This window comes from Rhamphochromis sp. 'chilingali' (genome assembly GCF_963969265.1).
Source record: "Rhamphochromis sp. 'chilingali' genome assembly, chromosome: 14".
NCBI lineage: Eukaryota > Metazoa > Chordata > Actinopteri > Cichliformes > Cichlidae > Rhamphochromis > Rhamphochromis sp. 'chilingali'.
This window is the reverse complement of record NC_137941.1, coordinates 18987903-18994817: the sequence shown is the minus strand read 5'-3', so window position 1 is coordinate 18994817 and position 6915 is coordinate 18987903.

Here is a 6915-nt window from a genome sequence, read left to right as displayed (position 1 = left end):
CACAATCTTATACAGTACAGTTTTACTGTGACAAGATTAAATTAAATTAATGAAAGAAAAAGGGTATTTGTTATGCATATCTGTAAGAAAATAAAGTCATAATGGCAATTTGTCTGCATATCTACGTTTAAAAGGTTCTTTAGAATATTTTTATGCAATTTTTTTAAAACACTTTTGCAATAACAACTGAAATTTCTATTAACTTATGATATAATTGCTATCGTTCATTAATTAATTGTAAATTAAGTTAGAATGGTGCTGTGGCATTTTGGTTTTCTTGTTCTGCTCTTTTTGTATTAACTTTGTTACGTTTCTTTCAGTTTTTCACAAAAAGATACTACAGCAGTATCTGACTTTGATGTAAATGTGCTGTACACACCTACTTGAGTGAAGTAAACTTAAAAAAAAAAAATCCTTCCGTGTTTGTCGAGTTAAGACTGCAGATATATAATCTACCCTCATGTATTGCATCAGTTGATATAAATTGTAAAACTATTGTTCTGTCAATAGGTGGCAGTGTTTATCAGCTGTTACATTAAGCCATCAGCTGATTTTTTCTGAGAAATTATTCTTTTTTAGACTTCAGTATTGAGATGGTTGAAGGACATTTGTTTCTCTAAAGGCAGGAAAACATAAACTGAGAAACATACAACGATGAAATATTGATTTTCAGAAATGTATTTAATGTCATTTTTTAAACATTCAAACATTCAGATGTGTGGTTGAGATCAGGGTAGTGTACCTGTGAAGTGTTGCATAAATGCATTGTGAAGATCTGCATGAATCCAGACTGATGTTGAAAGGATGTCTTTCACAGCTTATCAGTGAACTAGACAGTTTCATCACTCCATGGAAATAAAGGACTGCATAGCTAACGGTGAATTCAGCGAGGAGCAGGTCAGTGACACGAGAAGCATAACCATCAGGCCATCTAAACCGCTCAGTGATGCAAATACATGAAAGGCAGGTTCGACCCACCGCTGGATGACAAGCTGGTGTAGATTTCTAAGGGCACTGCGTGGGCCATGTGAGAAAGTCATTCATGATTAGTTTAACCTCTGAGTCACACAGAAGTCTGTGATCTGCTACCATGTGACCCGTGGGTTCATGGCACAAGCGGAGAATGAACGCTATCATATTTCTACGGCTATAACAAAAAGCAGGGGAATATTAGAGGTTTGAATTATTTGTTGGCGCTGGTCTCTGCCTCTCCGAACGAGTTCAACTGAGATGCTGTGTCGATGGCAGCAGAAACACGGACTCTCGCATCCTACCTTATAATCTTCTAGAGGAGTTGCTCTGTTTTTTTTCACATTAACAGTCTTTGTTTGTAGGAATTGATTCTCAGTATTGATTGTTACAGCAGAAGGGCATTTTAAGGTTTTTCTGTATTTTGAAAAATGGTTTGTCAACCTATTATATTGTACAACTGGCCGAGGCATGCCCTTTATTGTAAGAAGAAGTCGTTCTCTGTGTCACTTCATATAGCGAGATTACGCTGGAGTGTGATAGTGCCTGCATAGACACTGGCCCAATTACACTTTCCCCTTGGATTGTTTATGTCCTTTTGGCCTTGTTGCAGTAAGAGAGAGTGAGAAAAAAAGAAGAATGGGCTACCCTCCAGAACTGCTTTTTATACCAGGTTGATTAGCATGCTGGGTTGTTTAAATTGCCTCCTGGAGGGCTGACGTGAAATCGAACAATATCCTCTGGCTTTAGAGACTAGCCCCAGAGCTTCTCATTTATTTTTATGCAGAGTTAGGACAGAGCCTTGGCACTGCTCCACTGAGGAGGCTGAGCCCAGGGAGGCCAGGCCTGGGTAGATCAGGACAAATCAATTAATATCAGCTCAGTAAAAGTTCTTGGCTCTCTCTCTGGGCCATACTTTACTGTGACACTGCAACCTGGGCGCCACTGTAATGATGTGGCTAAATTGTTAAGTGAAGCTGAGACATAATAATGAAATAATATCCTGTTCTTGCCTATCTCTATAAAAGGCCTCTGTTAAGGCTTGATTTGTCTTCAGACCCTCCGCTGTTCCAGCATTAATACCAAAGCCAAAGCATTGTTTTTCACTGTTATTATTATACTTCATCATACAGGCTTTTCCTCTTGGGTGAGGATGTTTATGACTATACTTGGCAGAATTCAGCCTCTATGCTTTACTAACATTTGGTCATCATGTAAAATTCAAGCGTGCCCAAGGCAAAAGGATTATTATACCCACGGTAGTAAGCACACAGTGGAAACACTCATTAATATCCTACTTACATACCTATAAGGGCTACAAATGGGATAGATAAAATAAGTGCAAGGTAGAAGAATGAAACTTGTTTGGGTGTCCTCCCTGAACCAAAAATGATCTCAGTAGTAAGGAATAATTCCCATAGCTTTATCTTGGTGTCTCTTAATGAATGAGGCCTTGCTGTGTGATTGGGTGTGGGTGTGTGTGTGTGTGTGTGGGGGGGGGATTGGACATACAGATCATAGAGATTTGTGAAGGTTTAACGTTGTCATTATGCCGCTAATAAAGAATTTAATTTAACAGTGCTATCTACTGTTTGCTTTTCTCTGAACAGCACAAACAGATTATTGATGTATTACTGTTGACTTTAATAATCAAAATAAATTGCTGTTAGACCTGCAGGGTCAGTGAAGGTGTGCATGGTAGCAGCGTCACGGTGGATTCCTTCACACATCTGTTACACTTAAAAATAAGAAAAAAAATTCTTAGAGCAAGTCCTTATGGTCTGGCTAGACTTTGAAGCATTTTTTGTACATGCACACTTTCACTGTCATAGATCTTCCCAATTATTTGCCTTCTGATGCATCCATCCATCTGTTTTCTTCTTTGCTTATCCAGTTCAGGGGTGTGGGAAGCTGGAACCGAGTTCCAAATCTATAGTGAAATCAGATAGTATTTTCTTCAATGCTTTTTTTATGGTTCCTTTGGATAATTTGCTTTAGAAACATGTCTCATTTATATGGTATGAAGAGTATGTCTTTTGTCAACCATTTCAAAGCATTAATTTAAATAGCAGTTTTGGTTTGGGTGAAGAAATCACAAACTGCATGTGACAGTTTGACTGAACCATCGTGACTTTTCATCTGTTACACAGGTACCCAAAAATTAGACCTAAATGAAGATCAAAATATTAGCACACACACAAAAACTGGAGCACAGACTTCCTGGATGGTCTGTTTGTGTAGTTATCACACAGCAGGTCTTATTACTTGCAAGAAAATTACATTAAAAATGCTCCAACGACACAAACAAGGTCAAAGGGTGAGTTGTGGCAGACAGCTGGAAGCAAAGTTAGCACCTACCTGTCACATAAAGCAGGAAAACATAAAATAATGCATAACTTCAAGCCTTATTAAAATGTAAAACTATAGCTACAAAGGACAGTAGCTTTTGGCTAGGTCAGTATTTTAGCATCAGCGTTTATGAGGACTGGCTTGTTCTGAAGTCACCATCAAGTGGTAGATTAAAGAAATCGGCACACACTGATTTGATTTAGTATAAACTTTCAGCTGCACTTCTATACTATTGTTTAAAAGTTCCTTAAAAAACATATTACCACCAGCCTAAGCTTCGCGTTTGGTCCTGATCACCAGATGAATATTTATAGTGGTGAAGATGGGAAACATGAGGCGTTCAAAACAAAGGCGTGTTAGCATTGTCGTTGTGAGCATGTAAGCATTTCAAAGTGACAAATGCGCTGCAAAGCATTAACAGCCCTTGAAAGAGAAAAATAAAATTGATGACTATCACATTTGCACTTTGATTTACATGCTGTACGCATCAGATTTCACACAGTTTCAAACAATCACCACTGTTTGTCAAACATAAGGTCCATCCAAGCTTACTTTGCAAAGCAAAAACCATTTTTCAAACTCTCCAGCAGCCATTGCTAATTAACTGAGGAGGGAAACAGCATTAGAAATACATTAGAAATGTATAAATGCATGAATTCAGCACCATGGACAGACAGTTTCTGAGAAGCAGCAAAGGGAATCGCTTTAATTTTGTTTCTCAACAGCAGAGGTGCTAAGCTCCAGTTCTTTATTTGAACAAGCTGCCTGTCAGAGTGCCACGCTGACGTATCTTTGCTTGTGCACTTGCAAAACCTGACACAATTCTCTCGTGGCAAAATGGAAAACACTTGCAGCACAATGCCTGCTTCATATCGTCTGATGGGAAGATTAAAGCCAAGCCAAACAAAATTCGCTGTCTTCGGCTCGGAGTCGGTCGATGGCGAGACCACCAGAGGGGAACGACTCACTTAACTGCATATGTCATCAGATCACATTATCATTGATCTTTGTTTCCCAATCTCGTCCTCTGTTTGTCTTTACCTTCTCCAGTCTGCCCTGTGTGTTTTCCGTAACATTTCCCATGGCTCAGTGGTGCCTCTTGTCTCAGTGTGTGCGATAGTGTGATAAGAAACTGCAATGACTTCACCAGAAGAACATCCGGATTGAAGTGTGTAGAGAGTCATATACTGTACTCTTGCTGATAACCTCTCTTATTAGAAATAATGTGCTAGGGGCTATAGCGCTGGGTAAGCACTGCTAGTCTGATGTTGTACTTTTCTACTTTAATACTGTTTTAGCTTTCATTTCATACCCTGCTGTTTGCTACAATACCAGAGCCCCTCTAATGAAGTCCTCACATAAAGGAGCATCGTTCGGAGCAATCATTCAACAAATTCAGTGCTACAGTAAACAAAAATGTAACAGATGCTTTGACTGTAGCATCATGTGAAGTAAAGCTGTAGGTCTGATCTATCAGTTAACTTCAAACAAAGGACAGCGAAAGCAAATAATGAAATAAATATTTTGCCTGTTTGCCCTTTGCCTTTAATACACCACCGGTTCTCCATGATGCACTTTGCTTTAAAATTACTTGGCAGGTAAGTTGTTCCAAGAACTTGCCTCAGTTCTCCTGTGGATTCAGGCTGTCTCGCTTGCTTTTCTCTCTTCGTGTAATCCCAGACTGACTTAATGAAGCTGAGATCAGGCCTCTGCGGAATCCATACTATTTGATGCTGAACTCCTTGTCCTTTATATCACTGATAATAGATATTTATGACTCTCTCTGTGTATTTTTCATGCTACAAGGGTGAATTTAGGGCCAAAAAACGTCTCCCATGCTGTATTACATGATGGATAAGAATCTAAACATCTAAAGGTCTTGAAAATCAAGATTTTTACAGTACAGCAGATAAAAAGCTAAAGAGATGACTGGCATATAAACCCTGTATTGGGCAATTGATTTTTTTTCTTTCTCCCTCACAGAAAAAAGGAGCTTTACTGAAAAACCCAGCTCTGATTCAAATTGCTGTCATTATGAATGCTAAAGGCAATCATCAATGATACGCCTTTCAGTCAAAATCCGTGTATATGTCAAGTCAAAACTGATTTTAAACTTAAAAAAAAATTGAAAACAGTAAATTAATCATAAGCTTCTTTTGGTTAAAAGAATTTTGGGAACAATTGCGGCCATTTAAGTTTTTGAAATTAGTTGTTACGAAAACAAGATGTACAACACTCTTCCTGTCTCTGCTGTGGTCGCCAGGGAATCTGAATATCTCCAAATGCTCTCCATATGTCTGGCAACTTCAGTGATCCCTTTTATTTTGGTGTGCCAGGGTAGATGAGTTACATTCTCATCCGATGTGTAGCAAAGATGTTTTACTCAAGCAAATTACTGCACTAAAAATTCCAGGAAAAACCGAACAAAGAGGTAGATCTACGACTGTAGCGTGTCTAAATTTGGATTAGAAGAAGCTTGCCACTCGTTCAATCATTACCGCCAGCAGAGGAGCTTTAAAGTAAGCTATAATGATGCATAGGTGTGCAGAACAAAAAAAAAAAAAAAACCTCCTGTTGTTGAAAATCACTCTCTGATACAGGGTGTTGCTGTATGTGAAAGTGAGCGCTACATGTTATAATTGTTTATTTGTCTCTGTTCAGTTTGATGGCAGCGTGTCACGTCTATTTCCTGGATCTGTCTGTGAGGGAGTGATTCATGTGGACAGCAGCACAGATTGCGCTGGTGGCTGGTGATTACTCAAAATAGCTCTGCCACATTGTGCAAGTTCCCGTAGGCGTGCACGCGTAGAAGAGCGCTTGCATGAATGCCCTTAAATGTTTGTCCCCGTGTCTGTGCGCTAACAAAAAATGTCTGCTTGTATGTGTACATTCCTACCTTCATGTGCATACAGTCTGGGATCTGGCGAGTTTCTCTCCACCCACCCATGGTGGGCCTCTCTCAGCCAGATGGATGGTCTCAGCCAGTGTCAGCAAGGTGACAGCTGGCTGGCCTGGCCTCTCCTGGCCAAGGATCTGGATTCTATCCTCTGACAGCTCCTGATGGGTGACACGTCCCCCCCCACACACACACACACACACACACCCCAAACCCACCCATGTGCTTGCTTCATGGAAACTCACGGTTTACTGGAGAAATCGGTGACGTCTCGCAGCATGCTTTAATGAAATGTAAATGATATGAGCCACACCCCGGTGAGACGACGCCTGAACTCTTAAGTGCTCTTAAGGAAGTAGCCACCCTACTGATGATTGACTAATTAGGGCTTTTTCAGCGGCAGTAAAACAAGTTTTACACAGGAAAAGAGTAATAGCTGTTCCACTCCAAACTGAAGTTAAGACAACAGGTCAGACTTCAGACTGCAAAGCAATAAGAACTTATGTACCGTGTCAAAAACCTCATTAGGTAAGCTGCGCACATCATCGCAAAATCTCATGAAAGTCATAATTTAGACTAATCCAGTGCTACTCTTTTTACTTCACACAACACCCGGCTCTCCCTCCTGCCTCTTCTGTTCTCTCACTCTCAGCCTTAAGTGGCCTCAGTATCACAGTCCTCTCGTTTGAGAGGCTGGCAGT